Source organism: Electrophorus electricus, chromosome 3 (genome assembly GCF_013358815.1).
Source record: "Electrophorus electricus isolate fEleEle1 chromosome 3, fEleEle1.pri, whole genome shotgun sequence".
Classification (NCBI taxonomy): Eukaryota; Metazoa; Chordata; class Actinopteri; order Gymnotiformes; family Gymnotidae; genus Electrophorus; species Electrophorus electricus.
In genome coordinates, this window is record NC_049537.1 from 31,996,573 (window position 1) to 32,021,572 (window position 25,000).

General features: G+C 47.2%; 1 protein-coding gene across 6 annotated transcripts in view; it reads right to left on the minus strand.

Annotated features, from left to right (window-relative positions):
- Window positions 1-25,000, minus strand: part of hivep2a (HIVEP zinc finger 2a) — a 70,139-nt gene that overhangs the window by 44,541 nt on the left and 598 nt on the right. For 3 of the 6 annotated variants that reach the window (XM_027019323.2, XM_027019329.2, XM_035524129.1), the window contains exon 2: window positions 21,520-21,585. The gene's annotated coding sequence lies outside the window, so the exon portion shown is untranslated. Of the gene's footprint in view, window positions 1-1,774; window positions 1,808-4,082; window positions 4,257-21,519; window positions 21,586-21,687; window positions 21,790-25,000 lie in introns of those variants that run through there. The other 3 variants (XM_027019325.2, XM_027019327.2, XM_027019328.2) reach the window with 3 other exon arrangements.

Consider the following 25,000-nt stretch of genomic DNA (forward strand, 5'->3'; position numbering starts at 1 on the left):
TGCTCACTGAGCTAAAGCTAGGACAAGTGTCATTGGGCCATCTGTGATAGGAGCCCTGGGCCTATGGCAGGAAGCCACAAGCCTGCCTGCCCACTACACACTGGGTCTGCTCAATAAACACGCATGCACGCACGCACGCACGCACGCATGCATGCACGCACGCACACACACGCACGCACACGCACGCACATGCACGCCCACGCACACACACGCACGCACACGGACACGCACACGCACGCACACACAAAACACATCAACATTAGCAGGGTGAAGCAGTGTGAGTGTGTGAGGGTTTCTGGCCGGTTCAGTGCACCTGCACGGACCCTTTACACCTCTCTCCCCTCCGGCCACCCTCTGTCCCTGCGACCTGCCCCGAGGGAGGTCAGGGGCAGGAGTGGCTGCCCAGTGGCCGGCAGCCAGGCGCATGGCAATGCTATCCTCCCACGCATGCTGCCGTGGGGCTCAGCCCAGAGAAGACCTGTGACCAGGGGATGGAGGCAGGCCAGGACTGCCACACACACACCTTCACACACATCTACACACACCTCCACACACAGACCTCCATACACGTACACCTCCACACACACCTTCACACACACACCTCCACACACACTCCTCGATACTCCTAACCCATGGGTCTGACACCAAACACAGACACAAACCCCCATTTATTGATGATGTAAAATATTTCGGTTAGTGTCAGAACAACTCTAATATCAAAAGCTTTCCTTTTGTGCCTTTAGGACAGTGGATTTGCTGGTCAGATGTGACCAAAATAAAAGTTCCTTTCTGTGGACCATCTGCTTCTAAAGGCAGCGCAAAACCACATGGCTTGAGTCCAGTGATTTACGGGTTTGTCAGATGTCCCACAAGCCAGCAGAACACAGAGTGCCCAGCATGTCCCGTAATACTGGACATAGACACTGCACTGGTCACACCAGGTCAGAGTGCTAAGAGTGAGGACCAAGATCAAGCAGGTCTCTGCTCATATTAGACTCGTTGTATGTTAAGACATGTGGACTGATCTCAGATCTGTTTCTTTCCTCAGAGTCACTCAGCACAAGCTGTCATGGGAACAGAGTACTAAGAAAGAGAGAAGGTCAAAGGAAAAAGAAATATGACATGTTAATGATCTCTTCTACATACAAACCAGTGACACGTTCCTGCACTCTCCCGACATTCCTGTGCCATCTGCTCTCTACTTCCCTGTGCGGAGCTTGGACACTCGTGGTGCAAATATTTATGGTTTCATCAGCATTTAGCATTAGATGTGTAAGAATGAGCGAGCTGGACACACACAGACACCATTGACTGCGTGCAGTGTTCTCGGGACTTCAGTGACAGGGTGAGTCAGTAAACGCTATAGTCTGTTCAGCGCTTTAAAACCAGTCCTGCAGTGAACCGTGTGTGTGTGTGTGTGCGGGGGTCAAACTGTGACGCACAGTGAGGCTCACTTCTGAGGGAGGTGAGAGGGGAGTCACTGCTATTTTACCCTGACAAGATTACCACCCCTCCAGGATTAACCACGGCTAAAGTTACGAATTTGCTGGGGTTTCTGGGGGCAGAGATCACACACACAAATGTGCATACACACTCGCACACATGCACACACACACACGCATACGCACATATGCACAGTCATGTAGACTCACTCTACAAGTTGTCAGCCTGATCAATTAATAGATACCAGAAAAACCACAAAACCTGCTCGCACTTGAAGCTCAACCCCAGTAAAATCGAGCTTCTGTACATCTCAGGAACTCCCAACACTTACCGTGACATCACAGTTTCCTTTGAGAACTCCCTGGTATCACCATCTGAAGCTGCCTGTAGCCTGGGCGTAACTTTGGACAACCAGTTTTTGTTCTCAACTCATGTTTCTAATCTAACCTGGTGTTGCAGATTCCTCCTTTGTAAGATATGAAGGATTCGGCCCTTTCTCTCACAGGAAGCTGTTCTGGGTAATTGTACAGTCTCTTCTAATCTCAAAGCTCGACTACTTGAACTCTCTACTTGCTGGTCTTCCTCTAAGAGCCATCAGACCTCTACAACTTGTCCAAAATGCAGCAGCACGACTGGTCTTCAATCTTCTGAAGTTCACAAACATCACTCCACTGCTGTGCTCCCTTCATTGGCTTCCAGTAGCTGCATGCATCAGATTTAAAACCCTGATGCTCGCCTACAAAGCCAAAAATGGACCCGCCCCTCCATACATGAGGTCAATGGTCAAAGCTGATCCGTACCTCAAGTACTTCAAACCTCAAGTACAGCTCGGCTTGAAACACCACACTTCGAGTCTCATGGAAGACAAGCATGGAGACTATTCTCTGTCCTGCTCCCAGATGGTGGAATGAACTTCCACTGGCTATCCGGACAGCAGAGTCCCTTGCAGTTTTCAAACTCAGACTGAAGACCCGTCTATTTGTGGAATATTTAAATGACCACTGATCCTGCTCTTATGTTGACTAACTCTAGTACTTATTGTTAATCCACGTTGTCTAAGATAGAGCTTATATGTTTTGCAGTTCTGGGTGTCAGCATTGATCCCTGTATTTCTACAGTATTCTAGTTCATTGGTATCTTGGACTCTAACCTACTGTACTGTACTAGGATATATTCTATGAGGAAATAACAAAGCACTTTTGTAAGTCACTCTGGATAAGAGCGTCTGTTAAATGCCATAAATGTAAATGTGTGTGTGTGTGTGTGTGTGTGTCCGTGCGTGCGTGCGTGTCTGTGTGTGTGTGTGTGTGTGTGTGTCCATGCGTGTGTGCGTGTCTGTGTGTGTGTGTGTGTGTGTGTGTGTGTGTGTGTGTGTGTGCTGTAACCCTGCAGGTGTAAGGTGTTCTGTTCCTCTGGGGCTGAGATTGTCTACCCTTCACCCAAACAGGAGGAGCAAACATGAGCTGTGACACGCCTACAGCTCACAGCAGCCCCTACGCTCCAGAGTGTGAGGGTGCCAGAGCTGTGCGGACGATCACAGCAGCGGCGGAGAATTGTGAATGGAAAAGGATTTAGTCCACTTGGCAGAAGAGGTGGAGCTTCATTCCACAGCACTCAGGCAGAGGGGGCGGGGCCTGGGGGTGGGGTCACGCAGCCAGGAAACACTACTGATATCTGTAGCAGGAGCCTGTCTCAAGGTCACTGCAATCTCAGTGCCAGGGCTGTCCCAAACTCCTGCTAGATTAAATCTGTGTGTGTGTGTGTGTGTGTGAGAGAGAGAGAGAGAGAGAGAGAGAGAGAGAGAGTGAGAGACAGAGAGAGAGAGAGAAAGAGATGAATTGTACATATAAACAAATATAGACAAAATAAGCGCTTCTCAGAAAAATGTGGCTTGTGTGTGTGCGCATGTGTGCATGTGTGTGTGTGTGTGTGTGCAGGGACTGGGAGGTATGTTGGCTGGCATTATCTAGGCAGAGAGATGGAGATGTGATCAGTGCCCAGTATATGTGGTGTTTCCCTCTGTCATCCACCACAGGACCTTCCCCTCATGTAACGAGTTATTTCAGGCTGATGCCTGCTGCAGCGGGGCTGGGGTTTACGGGTGGAGGCGGGTGGAGGAGAGCAACAGTATCGCTCGTACCTCTCTCCTACGCTGTCCCGCTGCAGACTCGTCTCACAGCTCCACCTCAAATCCAGCTGTACCAGCTCCATGAGAGAGAGGGGAGAGACAGAGAGAAAGAGAAAGAGAGAGAGAGAGCAAGAGAGAGCGACGCTCGTCTGAGAAGTGTTGGCAGGGCATAGAACTGTGCGAATGAGACGGTGAGCAGGGACACCGTTTGAAACGGCACATACTCACTCTCACACTCACTCTCACACTCACTCTCACACCACAAACCTGCCCTTCACCTCCGCTGTGTAGTCTTATACAGGTGCTGGCATGTGAGCTCTGACACACACAACACCCAGAGCAACTTGGCATGGAGAATCAGAGAAGAGAAAGACGAGAACACAGCAGAGAGGGAAGCAGAGAGGTAAACGCTGATCCACTCAGAGACCTGCGTCCAGACACTCGCAGAGACCTGTGTCCAGACCCTCGCAGAGACCTGCGTCCAGACTTGCATATAGACCTGTGTACAAACCTGGCACCAGTGTCTCATGTCCCTCACTGCATTCCTCTGGCTGAAAGTCCCCGTGTCCATTTCTAGGAGTCACGAACACCAGCGCCAAATCAGCAGAGCCAAACTCCCATCAGTCAGCAGCCCCTCACTGAGAGGCTAGGAGGCCTACTGATGTCAGCCAGTCACCAGAGAAAATACCCAGTCGTGACGCATATCCAGGAACAAAAATAGCAGCGGGGCCCCCAGAGGGATTATCCAACAGGCTACATTAAGAGGCACTTTCAGCGCCCCTGGGGCTCCGCTTGCTTTCTCACAAATGAAGTTTACGTTTTCTGAAGCAAGACATGACCGCAAATAGAAGGGTTAAGAGAGAAGCAGCAGTTAGGGAGTGAAATGCAGACCAGGCTGTCTTTGGTGTGTGTGTGTGTGTGTGTGTGTGTGTGTGTGTGTGTGTGTGTGTGTGTGTGTGTGAGTGTGAATGAGTGTTTGTGCCTTTGGTGTGGCTGGTTTTGTGTTTTATGTATGTGCTTGTGTCTTTTGTAAGAGTGTGTTTTTGTGTGTGTATGTACCCTTGGTTTGTGTGTTTGTATGTGTGTGTGTGTAGATACATGTGTTTAATGCCACAGTGTCTTATCAGGCAATGCTATAACTGACCTAGGGATTCTCCACGGAACATCAGGGACGTTGTCACCACCCACCCACCCTCCTCCCCTGCCCTGTCTGCCCCTTCTGCACCGTCTGCAGATCTATAAATAGCCAACCAAGTTCATTCTTGCAAAATCCCTCTACAAATTAGAATTGTCCTTTCTATTCCTGTCTGGCCAGGCACTGATATGACTGACTTGTGGATCACCATATGTGTGTGTGTGTGTGTGTGTGTGTGTGTGTGTGTGTGTTGTGTGTGTGTGTGTGTGTGTGTGTGTGTATGTGTGTGTGTGGGTGTGTGTGTGTGTGTGTGTGTGTATGTGTGTGTGTGTGTGTGTGTGTGTGTGTGTGTGTGTGTGTGTGTGTAAGTGGAGGGAAGGGTTACTGCCACAAAAAAAGAATAAAGAAACAGGATGTGTCCGGTGACATTGAGTTAGTGCAGCACTGCGACAACGCAAGGACATGTAGCTCCATCTCCTTGAGGGGTGGAGGAGACGTAGCTCCATCTCTCCGAGGGGTGGAGGACACATAGCTCCATCTCTCCAAGGGGTGGAGGACACATAGCTCCATCTCTCTGAGGGGTGGAGGACACATAGCTCCATCTCCCTGAGGGGTGGAGGAGACGTTGCTCCATCTCCCAGAAGGGTGGAGGACATGTAGCTCCATCTCTCCTTGGAGGACATTCATTCACCTTTATGCTAATGTGTCGTGAGGGCCAGGAGCGCCTCACTCTTAAGGGTCACCCTGTCTCAGCCGTGCACATGACTCGCTGCCCTTCAGACAGCTGTGCTGTGTCTCCTCCATCAGACAGACAGAACCATCCCCCCCATCACACGCACGTGCCTTCTCTTCACTCACCCGTGCGCTGACCTTCTCCTACAAGCCAATCTGTGCGCCTAAACAAACTTGACCTCTGTTGACCCCCACGCCAGAGCTTAGTAACCAACATGAACCGATGCAAGCTGGGAGGCTGTGTTTCCCCACGGAGTCTCCCCCGCACAGGGAGCTGATCCAGCAAGACTCCAGTGTAAACAACACCCCGGGGCAAGGGACGCGCCAAACACTCACACGCTCCCTACAAAGGTGCGTCACACGATTATGGTATATGCTTCTGAACAAGGCCTTGGAAACACGATCACTCTGAAAGAAGGGAAACCATTTTAGTGCATTCTAACTTTCTAACAAGGATTAGTCAGAGAGGCAGGGACTAAAAAAAAGACCCATAAGAGAGGAAGACAAAGATCTTTTTACAGGAGGAAACTGAGAGCACCGTTGGACTTCACAAAGAGACGTAGTTATTATATGTTTCTTTACAAGAACACATTTACATTCACTTTAAGAAGAAAAAGCACAGAACATTTGAGCACACTGTCTATCATGTGTCAAAAATTATATCCGTGTTTTGATAGTTAAGGTGCGTTTTTAACCTGAAACCCAGTATTTGTGTGTTTTAGGATTACCAACAAGAACATTTTCATTACTGAAATCCCAGCAGCAATAGAAAACTAAATGTAGGCTTTTATACATGCAGAGCGTCTGTTCTGTGAGACGACATAAACTCTTCAGTCAGTGAGAGCTCCCTGATCTCCAGCTCCAGCTCAAGAAGGACAGTAGTAGTCATGTGATTTTTTTGCATGCAGTGACCTGCTGTCTGCTTGTTCCAACCCTGCTCTACCAACGTGACCTCACTGAAACACAAGCAAACTTGTCTGGCTACAACCAGGATACAATGTTTAACAGCAAACGTGGAGTTCTCTGAGCTAAGCAGGGGTCATGTTATAAATATTTAATGGCTATGCAGATGTGTGGTTGCCCTCGGCCTGGAGACGGATGCTATGGGCTCTTGACTATTTCTCCCGAGAGCGCCACAGATGTATGTACACACTCCACAAGCAGCCATCAGCATGATGGACTACCACACCACGCCCCCCCCCCCCCCCCCCCCCCAACCCCCCCCCCCATTTTATTTCCATTTGAATATTGCTGTTATCTTTGTTTTATGCAGTAAAGTATCATTATAATAACAATAACTGCTAACTGCTAATCATGTGATTAACATGCATCAGACTGCCTGTAAAACCGGCTCCAGTCATACATGCCACACCTCAGACAAGAGGCTAAAACAGACCTCTCAGAACCTCGTAATGGAGGACGCCACAACACAACTCTTCTCTGTTGCAGCGTCTCGTTAGCGCGGCTGAAGTGTGTGTGTCAGGGAATGACCCAACACATGGCTAATCCCAGAGTGTCACTCCTTCCGGTGTAATAGACCCGTCTGTTCCTGGAGCAAACAGACACTGTGTTAACTGCGACCTTTGACCCTCTCCAGTACATCTTTGGTGCATCAATATTTAATTTTAAGCATTGCTAGATGTATTATATTCCCTGTGAGGTGCATAAGGGAAAGAAAAGCAAGCTTCTGATATCTCTATCAAAGAGGTTTCGTATTAATGATGAATAATTAAACATTTCTGGGTAATGAAGTCCTTGCATCACATGACTGTGGGAAATGTATTCTTCTGAACCTATTTGGGGAATTGTTATTACATTTTTTTTTTGTTTTGACCTGACGGGAAAGAAGTTAAAAGCGATTGTGTGCGGTGGCGACCCAACCAGGCAGTCATTAACCCTCTTGTACAGGGGTCGTCAAGGGAGCAGGAAAAAACAGCCTTTAAACCCTGAGACAGATATTTATGGGTGTTTATAGGTAAGTTTGGCCTGAGCAGCTGTATGTTTATTGTATATTATTATTATTTATTGTGTATTACGGTATATTTACTGTATATTATTAGCACATGCTCACACAAGGAGACAGAACAATCTGGGGAGGATACGCCTCCAGACTGAGGAACCAATATCCTTCTCAACTGTGACAGTTCACAGGCGCATATGCAGTGAGTCTCCCACCGGTCCACAGAGTCACCTGCTGAGGGGAGAGTTCATCGGTAGATACAGGTCGTCTTTGCAAGCATGGCCCCCAGTTTACTACCCATAAATACTGAAGGGTCCTGAACTTCATCTTTTAATAAATTAATTACAGTGGAAGACTCGTTGTGAAAGGTTTCTGGACAAAGGTGCCGAAGAACACTGGCAGAAAGCACATGAAGCTCCTTCAGTAACAAACACATGTTGAGTTGGGTGAGTGGATGAATAACAAACGTTTGTTTTCAATCTGCAGGTTTTAATTGTTGTTATTTACTGATGCTGGTGTGGGAGTTGGCAGAGGGACACAGACAGACTGCTTCACACCTCAGGCTGACAAACACTGTAATCACGTCAAGAATATGATCTCATAACCAGAGAGAGTCATAGCTAGAGAGAGTCTTAACCAGTGAGAGTCTTAACCTGGGGGCCTGGGGCCTGGGGCCTGGGGGGATGGTCTGAGTGGGTGTTGTGAAAAAAATTTCCTTCATTCCATGGTGTCTGCAGACCAGGATAAGCCCCTCCCACACCTTACAGCCCCTCCCACGTCAGTGTGCTCCAACAATGCACTCTTCTAGCACCGTGTCTGTTACAGTCGTCAGCTAGACAAGCCATGGCAGTTTTAGTCCTGGCACAGAGCCAGACCTACCAGCTGAGGCCAGGGACCCAGGACCGGGGCTTGCCAAAGAGACGACTTTCATTAATGTCCCGCAAGCCCAAACAGACTCCTCCTCCTCATTAATGTCCTGCAAGACCAAAAAGACGACTCCACCCTGTTGATGTCCTGGAAGACCAAAGAGACATCTACCTCATTAATGTTTATCTCTAACCACTCAAACCCTGACAACGCTGCCCCTGGGCCATTATGGGGTGTAACAAACTGACCCCCTCCAGCTCTGTAGTGAATTCTGCCTCTTACACGACCTCCAGCTGGGCACAAAGGGGCAAAGATCTGTCAGGGCTCAGGGGAAATCTAAATGACTTTCAGATGTAATTTATTGTAATTTGACAAATTTTATTTTTCCACTTCCGAGCGATTACAGAAAATAGAACATTAGTGGACAGAATTAGCTCAGTCAGTCTGACAACATGCTGGAGACTCATATGAATCAAAAGGACAGTCAAACACAGCCTCGGACTCAGATGACTGAATGGAATTTTAACATTTAGCGATATTTTACAGTAGATAATCTGCATAATCTGAGACTTGTCCTTTTATCATCTGCCAATTAGTGTAATTTATAGCTTCTACGTCCCTTAGAAACCATGAAGAAAGGACAACATGCTAAAAAAAAAATCAGGAAATTATTTTATAATTATTTTTCACTGAATTGCATGATGTGCATGCTTTTGAAGTAATGAAGCAAAAAAAGACCAAAATGCTGCTTTTGACTATTGAGCTGAGCTGATCTAACCCTCTGCGGAGAACGACTGTGGACACTGCCTCTGTGGACACTGCCTCTGTGGACACTGACTCTGTGGACACTGCCTCTGTGGACACTGACTCTGTGGACACTGCCTCTGTGGACACTGACTCTGTGGACACTGACTCTGGCCTTTGGGCTTTCTGCTGTGCTGTGGGACAGTGGGACAGTGCAGGAGGTCCAACCTGGTCCCGGACAAGCACTGAAGGACAGTGTCTGGCCATTATAAAAATACCATGGACTGCCCCACGGACTTCCCCGTCATTCCAGACACACAGTTCTGCAAAGTTCCCTAAATAAGCATCTAAGTCTGTTCCATAACTGTCATCCAAAGCATATGGATCTATGGAAAACAGCACATCACAACATATCACACATTGTTGAAATGACTCTATACGAACATACTGTGTGGTTTCATGATAAGTGATAGAACAACAAGTAAATAAAAACCATAAAAGTAATGACAGTTAAGATGCAGTGAAATTAGACCATTAGTTCTTGGTTTAGGAGCTCTGTCAGGAGCCAGGAGGGGGAATATTGATGTTAGGGAGAATCAGACCCTGTCAATAAAGTCAGAGCATATCTGAGTCTGAGCCTCCCTGCCAGATTCCACATCCAGCCACGCCCCCTCACATTCGGCCACACCCACTCCCATGGCTCCTCCTCATGACCGGTCACCCCCCCTCACATCTGGTCACACCCCCTCACATCCGGCCACACCCCCTCCCATGGCTCCTCCTCACCAAATCAGCACAATCATTTCAGAGCTAGAAAAACCAAATCAGCAAACCATGATGGCTGACCCCAAAAATCCAGAAGAGGAAACTTACAATGTCCTCGAGGACAAATATGGTGTGTTCTTTCAGAAGAAATAGACCACTGTGAGCAGTGTATTACATAAGCTTATGTTTCATTTCGATCAGATCATTTTTAAAGTGTTTTGTGGAGGATTATAGCATCCAGCAGTATACGTGTAAGATGGTGTCAGGGAGAAGATAAATGACTTATTGAGAGTTTCAGAGGCGCCTTAGTCAGCACAGACGCTGTCCGGTGCAGAACTGCTCACAGCAGCCACAGCTTACGTTAACGAATAAACAACGTACACTTACCTGACTACTGAATTCATTTAGCATATTTGATCTTACTTAATCTCACCTTCAGTCCCATGAGGTAATGAGGTGAACGTGCCTTTGAGTACATAGAGGAGTGTTGTGGTGCAGTGTGGTACAGGGTCACTACAGTCACAGTGCAATTAGGCCAGATCTACTGTATTTAGTGACATATCTGCTATATTTATTGTCAAATCTACTGTATTTAGTGTCAGAGCTACTGCATTTAGGCCAGATCTACTGCATTTAGGCCAGATCTTCTGTATTTAGTGTCAGATCCTCTGTATTAAGTGTCAGAGCTACTGTATTTAGTGTCAGATCTACTGTAATTAGACCGGATCTACTGTAATTAGGCCAGATATACCTGTTTATGCCAGATCTGCTGTAATTAGGCCAAGTCTGTTGTTATTAGGCCAGATCTACTGTATTTAGGCCAGATCTGCTGTTTTAGTGTCAGATCTACTGTAATTAGGCCAGGTCTCCTGTATTTAGTGTCAGATCTACTGTATTTAGTGTCATATCTACTGTATTTAGGCCAGGTCTGCAGTTTTTAGTGTCAGATCTACTACAATTAGGCCAGGTTTGCTGTATTTAATGTCAGGCCAGATCTGCTGTAATTAGGCCAAGTCTGTTGTTATTAGGCCAGATCTTCTGTATTTAGTGTCAGAGCTACTGTATTTAGTGTCAGAGCTACTGTATTTAGTGTCAGATATACTGTAGTTAGGCCATATCTACTGTAATTAGGCCAGGTCTGCTGTAATTAGGCCAGGTCTGCTGTATTCAGTGGTCTAGGGTTCAGAAGTGTACTGTGATGAGTCCTCAGCAATGCCATGTCTTCCATCCCCCACCACAGTGCAACTGTCTGTGGCAGTGTACATCAAACACACATGTAACTGTATAACACATGATATAACGCAGCTAATTAAGCAGCGCACAGCACGCAAAAGCAGAAAACAGGAGCTGCTAAATGTCAGAACTTTCCACAAAGTCTCCATAGAAAAGAGCAGGAAACTAACAGAACATTCACACAATCACCCAGATCATCATATGACATTATACAACATCATATGAACTCTTACAGTCAAAAAGAGTGAAAATGAGTAACACAGAGAGAGAGAGAGCAAGCAAGAGAGATAGATAGATAGATAGATAGATAGATAGATAGATAGATAGATAGATAGATAGATAGATAGATAGATAGATAGATAGAAACAGAGAAAGACAGACTGAATAACAGAGACTAAGAGAAAAGAGATCGAGAGAGGAAAACTGCATTCATGAATGATGACCTGTCAAATGACATCACAGTGACAATGACATCACAGAGCAGCACAGTGAGAGTGAAAAAAACACTCCAGGCAGAGAGGAGGAGGAGGAGGAAATGTAATAAATAGTAAAGGAGGTGTCGCACAGTGGCACTGATGCAGCTCAGTGCAGGCGGAGAATCACCCAATGAGCTGGCTGCCATGAGGACAATAATTCTGCCTCTGTCGGCGGTCCCACGTTAAACTATGCAGATCAGCATAGCCCTCTACAAGAAACAGGAGATGCAGCTGGATCTACGTAGCTCCTCTCCTGAGCCCAGTCCAGTCCAACCAGGCGAATCTTATTTGACAGGTCACATAAAAACAGATGTTCAGATGTTCCTCTGAATTCTGTTCTCTCACAGGAACGTTTTATGCATCTAAAACGCCACAGAACTCAGGACAAATGTCTACTGCTGTCATTGGCTGTAGCTGGTGTTGCTCTGCTTTGGTCCTTCTGAGCACTGCCCAGAGCCCCTGTGACATGCTTAAACACTAAGCACAAGCACTCCATCGCCACCATAAATAAACTCATTCTTTAAAAACAGAAATACAGAGAACTAAATGTCAGCAGGTTTTGAGAGGATTACAGCCTTGTGCAGAGGAATTCACTGTTTCAATGTTTCCTCATCTAACCAACCTGCCAGAGCAACTTTACAGAGAGAAACCAAAAGGACCTAAAATACACCCTTGAATTTAGAGTCAGCTCAGAGGACCCAGAACCAAAGATCCAGGACCCAGAAACCAGGACTCAGAACACAGGATCCAGAACCGAGGACATAGGACTCAGGGCTTAACTGACAACTGTCAGGATCATTTAAAAATGACCGTTTAAAACTGGTAAATATAATGCATGCAAATGTCATTGTCCATAATAACAATGTAACGTATTGACATTTCGATAAAGCGTAACAATCCTACAGAAACAGCCTTCCAGGTTAAGAAAAACAAATAAATAAGAAATCCAAATAACCATTACGCAAAGCCAAGCTGAGCACAGTAGATCCTACAGTAATGTTTGTCACCGTTCAGCCTTTCAGTGTTTTCCCGCCACAACATTCCACTTCCTGCAGCCTCTCCCTGGTTGGCACCACTGCCAGGCAACCACTGGGCCACAGATAAGACTGCTTGGGGTTTTCAGTCTTAGAATGAAATTTAATGAATGAAACTAAACCTTTCTGACAATCAATGCAATCGAAATAATCAGACACAAAAATAAATATACAGAGGTGTATCTCAGATTATAATCCTGATCATGTAGATTTATGTGGAGAAAATGTTTCTAGGACATTTTAATTTATATTATTTATATAATTTTGTATAACACAAAGAGCAGTCCTAAGATTATACAGCAGGTCGGTAGTGTAATCTACTCACACTATGAGTGCACTATGTGATCACACTATGTGTGCACACTCCCAGATCACACTATGTGTGCACACTCCATTCCTCCACATGGCAGGAAAGAGCTTTAGCTTTGACTTTCTAACGGTTTAACATGTGCGTGGCTGTGCAGGGTGGCGCGGGTAGACTGGCATCACCCTCCAGGAGGAGGAGCAAACTGGCAAGCACAACAGAGCTAGCCTTGAGCGCCATGGAAACGGCCAGTGCGGATGTGCCTGTCAGCCCTGGGTGGGTAGAGGGGCCGAATTTAGAAGGTGATCTGGTAGAAGAACAGTGTGGGCTCACTGTCCGCTGCCAGGAGCACAGATGGGACGAAGAAAGAGACAGAATTAAGACAACGAGAAAGACCTCCCGCCCCTCCCAGCTACCCTCCCCGTCCCCCTCCCACTGTCCCTCCCGCCTTGTTGCCACGGTAGCGCTGCCAGTTTCCAGTCCTCCAGGATTAGTGCTTCTCTTGTGCCTGAAACAGTCCCACACTGATGCACAATCTGTTTTGGCCAGAGGGTGTAACAGGGGAGAGTGTATGTGGGCAGAGTTATTTTGGTTTACAAATTCTGTAAACGGAAGGCTGGATAAATGCAGGTAGCAGCATGGTCTTCTGAGTCACAGCCTCTCATCCGCCCTGCAACAACCTCACAACTAATAGAACTGATCGACCTCGTCAGGAGGCTGTACGACCTCGTCAGGAGCTTGGAAGAAGACTCATCGCTAAGGCTTGCCATTTCACACCTGCCATTCACAAAGAAGACTTTATTTTCTACACGCAGTTGCATACACACAAATACACACACACACACACACACACACACACACAGGAAGAGACAGCAGCGAGCAGATTGCAGGCTCAGACAGGAAGCTGAGTTTATGCAGCGTGTGATGCTGGGAGCACTGACACTAGCAGATCACACTTCTTCAGCCCTCCCAGTTCTGTGTGTGTGGGGGGGGGTGCATGCATGCACAAGCGAAAGTACCAGCAACCAGCAACACCTCCTCTCACTCAGTCGTCCAGCATCACACCACACTGTGAGCGAAGGGAGAGACTGCACCAGCACCACAGTGAGCAGGTGGCAACTCGCTTGCACAAGGGAGCCGAGACCAGGAGGAAAATCACGCAGAGGGTTCTCAAACCTGGGCGTGCCATTCATACGCGCAGATTAGCACTTCAGAGTCCAGATTAGCAATTCAGACCTTTGTCTTTAAACACCTCTGAAATTCCACATTGGTTTTTTTATCATAAATACTCAGAAAGAAATGCACTGAGGTCTACAGCTCCTGCAGCCGAGCGGAGAAGTTCCCTGGCATGAGCACTCCTCGTAAAACAAAAACACTCTAATGGTGTCCGATTGTGAAGTGGAGCAGACGGATCAGAAGGAGTAAACACACTTGAATGATGCCTAAACACTGCGAGAGTGTGGATCACGTCCGTGGGCCTGCAGTGGGGGCTGGCAGACATCACCCCACAACGCTGCTCTTGCTCTCGTGCTGTCAGGGAAATTATGTCTCTGTTTGCGTGGTTTCCTGTCCCGCCGTGGCCCTGGCGCGTCGGAGTGATCGCACAGCACGCGGATGTTCAGACGAGTGTCATGAAGTCTCTCTCTCTCCTCCACGTCGCCGCTCTTTCTCTTTGTCTTCTTTAAAGTATCATTTCTCGTGTGGCACAGCGTTTCACACACACCATGACAGGGGCTCGTCTGCTTGACTGTTTTGACTGTTTTGGTGGTGAGGAGGTTGGAGGGTTGGGGAGGCGATGAGAATCTTTGAAACGGAGCAGACTTCAGACAGAGGCAGCAGGTGTGAGCCTCAGGACAGGTTCTTCAATACCAGTGCCACAGTGGAGAAGAGACCACTAGATCACAACCCAGACACCCTCTCCACACCCCCACGATGGGGCAGAGTGATGCAAATCTAACTCCAGGACACACAAGCACATAATCTAGTGGAGTGTTTATGAAGAGCAGTGTGCTCAGAGCTCCCACCCTGGCACTGGGGTGGAGGACACGCTAGCGCGCTACTTACACAATTCCCTTCTGCCTCTTTCTGATCATTGATTCTTTATTGTCATTTACTGTTGAGTCTTTATTTGTTTGACATTTTAGTTCAAGTAAAATCACTAAGGATTATTGATTCCCATTTGCTATACAATAACATTTGCAAATGGTGGTTGGTGTTTTTTGTGGTACAAACCTTTGTCCAAGGACGTTTGTAAGCATGAATAGAAATCTCCACTCCATGCCAAACATATCAATAAAGCATCTGAACCCTGAGGTGTTATTAGACCTCACGGAGGTTTGTAACTGTGATTCACAGGTAACCCTCCGATATGTTCCTGAAAGCACAAAACTCAAAGGTCTTTAAAGGATCTCTTCTAAAGGACAATTCTTATCTTTACATTACAAAGAGCAAGTTGAAATAAAACCCAGAACCACTTGGTTACTTAGAAAAGCTTCCAGCCCAGCGTTGATAAATACAAGTTAGAGTACCTGCAGTCACCTCCCTCTCCTGCTCAGCGAGAACAATGAGGCTTAATGGGTGTGCCAGAATTAACCTTCACCTACCATTAATCCTGGCAGGGAAATGAAACTGGGCTGCGCTTGGGCAGCTCATCCTTCACCTGACAGTGTGGGGACGGCGCTTTTCAGAAACACAACCCCAGCAGTCTGCTGAGTGCTCTGAAGGGCACTGACCGCTTCTCTCCAGCGGAGAGGAACAGCCGACCACAGGCCTGTCCCTCTCGTGACGTTCATGACAGGTAGCCAAGACCTCTTAAAATCCCCACAACCTCCAAACCTCTGAGCAAGGAAACATGAAAAACAAGGCAACTGAACATGTAGCATCAGAAGATAAAGGCTACATGTTGTATACAACACCAGAAGATGACCACTGCTCCAGATCTCCAGGTCAGAGAAGGAGAAGATCCATCTCATATCTCACTACCCTCTCCAGAGCAAGCAGACTGTCAGTTGCCTGATATTGGCTATAAACTGCTACACTGAGAACATACAGTTCTAGAAGGCTGGAGACTGGATGACCTGCTTTAGAAACACACTCAATGTGTTTAAAAACATAATTTCTCCTTACTGTGTCATGTCCCGTCTCTCAGTCTCCCTGTGCTGGACTAATGACAGTGTCCCCTCACGTCCAGCTCCACAGACACTCATGATGGCTGATAATCAAAACTCCCCTCTCTAGTAAACACATCTAGAGAGTGTGAGTGGGAATCGCTACCCCAAGGAGACGAATAATTGATAATAATAATTGTTTGCTATCAACCAAACAATTCTCAGCTTCAAGACACTGGCAATCACAGACAAGAGAGTATGAATGTCATGTGGAGAGTACTGAGGTCACATGGAGGATACTGATGCCCTGTAGGCAGTACTGAGGTGGAGAAGCTCTGAACTCTGAACTCTTGATGTTGCACTTGGTGATGCAGCACACATGACTGCCATTCACAATGGGCCATTTCCTTTCCAGAGCCCTGTCTTTTCCACACTGGCCTTTTACGCTTCAATGTGTGTCGTCCTCTTCCCAGACCTGTGGGGAGAGTGAGGGCGTCATTGCCCTGCTGTGCTCTCCAGGAGCGGGGGCGGCGTGGGCTTGAAGCCTCGCCTGCCTCGCCTGCCTGCCACCAGCAGCTGCTTCCCTGCTAGCAGCCCTTCACCACTCGACTCACACGCAGGCGAACCGCCAAGCAACTGCTGCCGCCGCCCGCCCGCCTTCCTCAGCTCAGATCACCACCTGTTCTACCTCCAAACCAGGCAACAGGATGGAGAGAGAGAGAGAAGGAGAATGAGAGAGAGAGGGAGAGGGACAGAGAGTGAGAGAGAAGGATAGAGAGAGGGGGGGGAGAGAGAGAGAGGGAGAGGGACAGAGAGTGAGAGAGAAGGAGAGAGAGAGAGAGAGGGAGAGAGAGAGAGAGAGAGAGAGAGAGAGAGAGAAGGAAGAGAGGGAGGGGAGGAATTCATCTCTCTTGCTACCTGAGGGCATTTTTATCCACCAGGTTTTTTTTTAATTTTCAGTTAATTGTGACCCAGTGGGATTAAGAAAAAACATCAACATGTCACACAGGCTCCAAGCTCTTCTGAAACATGACGTTATGTCATATCTGTGTTATGCAACAGTCCATGATGTGATGTCATCTGTGTTATGTTCATTCTTGATGTGCCTGTCTGTTATATATACACCATGATATGATATGATGTTATGTTATATTATGTAATATGATTTTCGGTCGCTTATGTTACTTTCCCTCTAGGAGGCACAGAACCACATCTCAGATCTCTCAACTATTAGCAAATAATAATGACAGAGTTTTTTTGCTTTGTGCTTCTGTAGTTAACAACACAAGACCAGGACTGTAAGCGCTTAGCAGGGTTGACACTGCCGGGTCGGACTGCAAGCAACTGTCACTGTGCTTAATGCAAATGCAAAACCTCTCTCTTCCTCTGATGTTACATTCCATCAGAGGGATCAACATCTGTGTGTGTGTGTGTGTGTGTGTGTGTAAAAAGGTCCATCCCAATTCACCTTTTCTTCGTACTCTTTAGCACATAAACAAACATACATTCACACACACACACACACACACACACACACACACACACACTTACATGCACACACACAAATACACATACACATATGGGCACACACGCACAACACACGCGCACACACACACGCGCGCACACACACACCCACACTTACATGCATGAATGCACACATGGATGCACGTGGATGCACACACACACACGAACATGCACATGCATGCGTGCCCACGCACACACTCCAAACCCAACAGGAAGCGCCTGTGCTGCTCTCAGCTGGCAGGTCATTTGCATGGTTCAAAGAGGAGGAAATGAGAGTTGCTGGCAGACAAGCAGACCAGGCACTTCCTGCTCAGGCTGGGCCCCGCCTCCCTCGTCCCACCTCTCTCGCTCCACCTCCCTCTCTCCACCTCCCTCGCCAAACCTCCCTGCTTTCCATCTGCTTTGACTACAGGCACTCCAGCCTTACAGGAAGCAGCAGCCCGCTCGGTGTGCCCCTGACCCTGTGCCCCCTGACCCTGTGCTGACCTGACCCTGTGCTGACCTGACCCTGTGCTGACCTGACCCTGTGCTGACCTGACCCGACGATGACCTAACCCTATGACCTTTAACCCTAACCTTCACCCCTAACCCTAACCCTCTCAGACCCCAAAGCTCAAGCATACAGTGTCACTCCACCTTGCCATATACAGAAATATATCCATAACCAGATAGCGTTTCCTCTTAGCCATACTCTCTCTCTCTCTCTCTCCCTCTCTCTCTCTCTCTCTCTCTGCTATACTGGTACAGCTCCACTCTCCATCTGATTCTGTCAAGGACAAAGCACACAGTTTCAAGAGGGTTCCCATAGTAACCAAATATGTGTTGCTACTTTAGGGTGGTTTTAGTGCATTGTCTGCAGCGTGGGGCTGCACAAAAGACAAGCGTTGACCAATAGCGTGCATCACCCCTCCCCTCTCAAACCAATGGCGGGCTGTGGAATCCCTGCAGTGGTTCAGAAAGCCGTGGAGGACTCACCTCATTAACTCACACTGGGCTTCAACCTGAGGCTCTTCCTCTGTACCTCATTGTGTGTGTTAGGATGGCCACGCAGCTAATGCACACTTTCACTGCTGGCTCTCTTAGGTGTGTGCTAATAATGATGTAAGGCGTCAGGAGTAACCAGGAGTCTGGGCTGTACAGTGAAATATCACAGCTGCTCCCTTATACTAACAGGGCAGACACACATATGCAAAAAGCCACACACATGAGCACACCTCAAAATCTAGCAAACCCCTACCTCTAACCCCTAATACCTTACACCTAATCTTAAACCCTAACCCCTAACCGTAACCCTACCCCTACCCCTAACTAACCATAACTCTAACCCTATCCCTACCCTAACCTTGACCCTAACCCCAAACTGTCCAAAAAGGTGTCATGCGCTCTAAATGTGTCGAGGATTTCCGAGGTGCTGGAGCTCTGAATGTCAGCGTTTCCCTCTCAGCACAGCTGGGTGAGGAGGTTAAACATGTCACCCAAGAGAGTTATCCACATACAGCTGAAAAACAAGGAAACGCTAGAGGAGACCAGTTAGCACTGTTAGAGGAGACCAGTTAACTCTGTTAGAGGAGACCAGTTAGCACTGTTAGAGGAGACCAGTTAGCACTGTTAGAGGAGACCAGTTAACACTGTTAGAGGAGACCAGTTAGAACTGTTAGAGGAGACCAGTTAGCACTGTTAGAGGAGACCAGTTAACTCTGTTAGAGGAGACCAGTTAACACTGTTAGAGGAGACCAGTTAGCACTGTTAGAGGAGACCAGTTAGCACTGTTAGAGGAGACCAGTTAACACTGTTAGAGGAGACCAGTTAGCACTGTTAGAGGAGACCAGTTAGCACTGGTGCATTTGCAAACTGTAAATTGGCCACCGCTGGCATTCGTTATCGATGTGAGCATTTCCGAGAGAAGTCAGGGACGATGTGCGGTGAAGTGTTCCTTTCACTGTGTGCGGGACCCTGCCCTGCTGGTAAAGGTGGGTGACAGGCCAGTGTGTGTGACGCTCAGCACAGCCAGCAACTCCAACACAAAGCGGCTCTGTGCTCACACACGTCCTGTAATCACGGCTGCCGAAACAAAGCCACCCCACTAGCCCAGTATCCATTAGCTCAGCGAGGGTGCACGCGAACACATTCCAGTATAGATTATGTACAGTATATATGTTCATTCTTCTGTATGTGTGAGAGCATGATGCAAAACACACTGTAATGCTGGTTTTATATTTTTTTGTTTGTTTTTAGAAAATGTCCCAGTGTGCCTCAAAGGACTCTGCCATCTTTCCTGTATGTGATATATTTTCTCTTTCTGAAATATATATTAAAACATAATGGCACAGTGAACCAGTTCCTCTATTTAATAACTGTCACACATTTCATCCAGGGTGCTGAGGGGTATGTGCTCAAGTGGGTCGCCAGTACTGTATAGATCCCCCGGCCTCCCACTCCAAGTGTGGACGTGATTTTCCACAGACGGGGCACATAGCAGGGGCATGGCCCAGGCTGTCTGGCCCTGGGCAGGGTTCTTTTCCTCCATCCTATCACACTGACCCACATATGATTTACCCACTCCCAGAACATCGCCTGGACAACCTACGACCTCCTAAGCACAATCACACACACACACACACTCACTCTTTCTCACAGAACAGAGAAGGCCTCTGGCAGCCTCTGTGGACTGTTGTACACTTGCCCTTTCAGCAGAGGGGCCAGCAATGCTCCAATTAGCAAAGAGCACAATGTCCAGAAGGTTTGGCTACACTCACACCTCCGTCCAGCAACACGCAAGAGCCGAAGCCTCTTTAACCAACAGAGCAGGACAAACACCAGACAAGAGTGTAAAGATTCTTCTTATTATTCTTCTCATTATTGTTATTATTATTGTTGTTGTTGCTGTTATTATTATTATTATTGTTATTATTATTATTATTATTATTTGTGTTCGTTACATTTCGAGGAGACGGTGAAGGTTTGAGAATGTGGAGTGTGTTCCTGACCAGTGGAGACCACCACACACATCAGAACAACACATGTTCAGTTCACTCTCTGAAAAGTTCATGCTCACACACACATGCACTCATGTGAACACACACACTTACAAAAGAGTGCACTTCCTGTCTCGCTGCGTATGAAGCGTGAGCAGGTTGTTTGCCGGGCTGCTCACCCTCAGGGCTGCTCACTGTCAGGATTTTGCATGTCTATTTCTGTACACAGTTACACTGCAAACCTCACTGAAAAGGACTGGGCACAGGCCACACACACACACACACACACACACCCACACCCACTACACAGAACTACACACACACACACACACTACACAGAGCTACACACACACCCACTACACAGAGCTACACACACACCCACTACACAGAGCTACACACACACCCACTACACAGAGCTACACACACACCCACTGTACAGAGTCACACACACACCCACTGAACAGAGCCACACCCCCCCCACACACACACACACAAACACTGTACAGAACCACACTCACACATTGCACAGATACACACACACACACACACACACACTGCACAGAGCCCCTCAGCAGAAGGGAAAGAGCAGGAGACACAAACAAGATCCTGGTATGACACCTGCCCTGAGCTCCTGCCACTCTCATACATCCTCTCCTCTGTCACATTCCAAAAGGCACAAACTCTGTTCTGTACGTTCCAAAAAACATTTGGCTCTAATGATTTTATTTCCTCTTTCTCTCCGCTGTACTCAGTCTCTCCAAGAGTCTCTTGCATTGTTGTGAACACTTTAATGATTACTAACGTTGTTTATCTCTGAGCTTGGTGAAGTGAGGTTTGAGTGCAGGGATACACATCCATGACCTCATCTGTTAGCGTGATAGTCACCATTCCTGGTGTGAATAATTACCTTAGCCCAATTACCACGTTATGAATTATTCAGTTCTATTAACAAAGCTTGAAACCACACTGTAAGCCACAAAGGCAGGGACGGTAGCATGTGACAGTCCTTACATTACTGGTTACTGCACAGTGATGAGCTCAGTGCACCTCCAAACCCAAAACTTACAAATACAAGAATCTAGCAAACACTACCTGTGCCTTCCCTTCTCAGTGGTCCGGGAGTCAAGTTTATCCAGGTAGACACACTCCTCACACACCCTGTTTGTGAGAGAGATGGAAAAGAGTATATTAAACAAATGAACACACACACACAGACACACACACAGACACACTCACAAACAAACAGCACATATGCCTCACATGATCTCTGAAGTGAGTGGCACCCGAGGTCAGAGTGCTTCCCTTTAGGTTCTTTACACTGTCAACACTGAAGAGGCGCAGACACAGAATAAGGCTGTTCCAGCACAGGAACAGTTGCACTCCCAGCCCTTCAGGTGGCGACGATGAGCGCGTCCACCATTGCTTCGTCTCCCTCTGTCCCCTGCCCCCTGTACCCACGTGAAAGCCCCGCACGCCTCACCAAAGCCCTGCTCCATGACGCTCTACAGAGAGGGAGCACTGCCAAGAAATGAGTGTCATTCAGTCTCCTGACAGCCTGCTTCATGCCTACTCGCGCTCCCTCTCTCTCTGTGTGCCCAGCCCGTCCCCGACCAGCTGCCCACCTGAAGCAGCATCCTCCACCTCCCTGCAGCAGTGGCACAGGGCTCCTGGAGGCCAGAGGGGGTCCAAATCTCTGCTCTGCTGTGTCAGTCGTACGAAAGTGTGTAGCGCCTGCCCGATCCCCTCATGTTCTGTACAGAAAGATATTCCCCACCTACTGTATGCAGCCCTCTCTCTCTCTCGCTCTTTCCCTCTCTCGTTCTCGCTCTCTTTCTCTCTCTTTCTTTCTCTCCGATAACCTCGCTTGCACAGAGAAAGGAGCTCGGCAAGAGGAGGGAAAAAACCATCATCATGTTTCTTCAACATAAGCAGCCGACCTGCGATTGGCCAGTGAGTGGGGGGGAGGGGTCAGTCGTGGGAACGGCAGGCAGGCAGTGGCTACCGGCGAAAAGCAGACAGTAAAGTAGGTCTCAGCTGTCCCTGCCACTGCAGAGAGCGAAAGAAAAGAGGGGGGAGCGAGAGAGCGAGGGAGGGAGAACGAGAGACTACCTCTTTTTCAGAGCAGGAAGAAGGGGAGGCCACGAGAGTTTCCTGTTGTGCAGCTGAGGAGAGCAAGGACGTCACACACAGCACAATCTGGCAAGATCTCAACTCAGACACTCGAGTGTCGCAAGTTCACCTACTGCTACAGCGGCTTCAGCCTGGCTGCCTAAGACTAGCTCCAGCCTCCGATGGATCTATATTTGAAGATTTGGTTTAAAAAAATACTAATTCATAATGTTCTAAAAAATATTTGCCTGCATAAGCAGATTGGTTTTCATGGTATTGTATACTAATGTAAGATCAACTGAAAAGTTTGCACAAACACCAAGAATTTCAGAGGAAAGTGACTCACTTGTTTGACCTCTAACTGTTCAACTGATTACTGTGTTACTTGTTGATTCTACACTAACATGCTGCCCTACAGTCATATATACGCCACATTTCCTTCTACAAAAGCAACTGTGTAAGTTAAGGTCCACACAAACAAACATAAAGTCGTCTCTGCGGTGACGGTGCCAAACAGAGCTTCCTTGCTTACCAAACCACTCGTGTTCCACATGCGGCTTTAACGCAGCAGTGCTTCACAGTTTAGCAGAGTTAACCACAACTGGTGCAGCGTGGAGCTCTGCATGTGTTCTGCTACACAGTCAATGTGTGCAGAGGTTGGGCATGTAACTTCTGAAAAACACCTCCAACCCAAGCATAGAGGAAGCCCGAGTTAATGCAAAGAGCAATGCAAATCCATCAGGCGTTACTCAGCTGTGGACAGGACCAACACTCAAGCCTGTGTGCAGGGTGAGGAACCGTCCTGACTGAGACAGACTCACCCACAGCACCTGCAGAAGCCACACTGTTTACTGAACACTGACCCAGTACCAAAGGGAAGCCCCTTGTATCTGGGCCACAGTACAGAGCTCCCAGGGAGAGACCCTTACCCTGCCCAATCAGGACACCCTACTGCCAGGCTGGCCCGCGTGCACGACGACAGGGCAATACTTTTAAAAGTGCTACACAGGAACAGCAAAGTACTGAGTTGGTTCAGCTTTTAATGGCTTGCTTTTGTTATGCAACTGGGACTCATGATAAATTAGTTCTCTCGCAGAAATGCAGACAAACACATACGTGAACTGTTTATAAGTCTTGCTGAGTTTACAGTTCAACTGTAGGGCCACTAATCATCACATATGCCTCATATCACAAACATGAAAGTGAGTTTTATAGGCAAACTGCACAAGTCAGTGCTCCTTGTATTAATAACAGTTGAGTGATGAATTTGTGTCTTAAATATGCTCATTATCTCTTGTGTATTAAAGGTGCCCATCAGGCCTGCCCTTCACCTCGGTGGTTTCTAGATAAATAGAACTGAAGCTCAGAAAGTTGCTGGTTTTCGCCAGCCATGCTAGACATAAACATGACTCTTTTACCCAGAGTCAAATAAAGGAATTCACATCATGTGTGGACGTCCCTGAACCTCGGGAATGATCTGTGCCAAAGGGAACCCATCCACAGGAGTTATGGATGCTGACAACTAGAGGTGGTGTAGACCAACTTATGTAAACAGTAAATTATAGAAATGTTTTTGATCTGATCACCTGGTTGTAGCCTAGAGGTTTAATCAGAGGGTAAATGAACAGATCTCAGAATACCATTCAAAATGACCTGCACTTACACTCATTTACTACATATTTTCACAGAACATCTATGATCCAGGTTCCTAGATTCATACTGAAGTTACATAATATAATATAATATAATATAATATAATATAATATAATATAATACAATATAATATAAAGGTCATGATAATATTTAGGCTACCTGTGTAAAACCAAATTATAATTTTGAATTCAGCAGTTTCAATTATAATTATCCATAATTCTTTATCGCTTCCCAAGGTCCTTCCAGAAAGAGAGCAATTCAGAATTGTAGAGAAGTACACAACGTTTCCAGAGAAACAGGACGTTTTGGACAGAGGTCCTTCATCAGCTGTGCAAGCAAAGTGCTTCTATATATATTATTATTATATATTATACATATTATGCAAAAAATGTAATTTATTAAACTAGAAAACAACGCTTTTTAAAACTAGAAAACAACGCTTTTATCACCAGCAAAGTTTTGAAAAATAAGTGTTGCACACTAAACAACAACAAGCTATAAGGAAAAAAAACCAAAATGTTCTCAGTTTCAAAACAGTGCATGTTCCGCAAGGACTCGGCGTGCATCGCCAGCCGCACGTTGAGAGCCTCCCTTAAGAGGCCCCTCGCTGACGGCGAACACGTCATGGAACATTCCCGGAACGAGCCAGTGTCCCACCCACGTTCTCCCTGGCGCACACACACACGCACGCACGCACGCACGCACACGCACACACACACACACACACACACACACACACACAGACACATACACACACGCGCGCGCGCGCAGAGAGACACGGTAGCTACATCCATATAGAGAACACAGCACC